Below are 200 nucleotides of genomic sequence, written 5' to 3'. Positions count from 1 at the left end.
TGTAATCTTAAAAACCAGGAGGTTGTTCAACAAACACTTCTTCTTGAATGTAGCCCTTGAGGAAATCACTTCTTCAAAGAGCAGTCATATGCAAGTAATAGCCTAATAGCTTCAAGTCTAGCAATCAAAGTGAAGGTTTCATCAAAGTCTATACCTTCTTCCGTATTGTATCCTTGGGCTACTAGTCTAGCTTTATTTCT

The sequence above is a fragment of the Lupinus angustifolius genome, chromosome LG16 (assembly GCF_001865875.1).
Source record: "Lupinus angustifolius cultivar Tanjil chromosome LG16, LupAngTanjil_v1.0, whole genome shotgun sequence".
Taxonomy (NCBI): domain Eukaryota; kingdom Viridiplantae; phylum Streptophyta; class Magnoliopsida; order Fabales; family Fabaceae; genus Lupinus; species Lupinus angustifolius.
The sequence above is the reverse complement of the archived record's forward strand: the minus strand, read 5'-3'. Positions refer to the sequence as shown.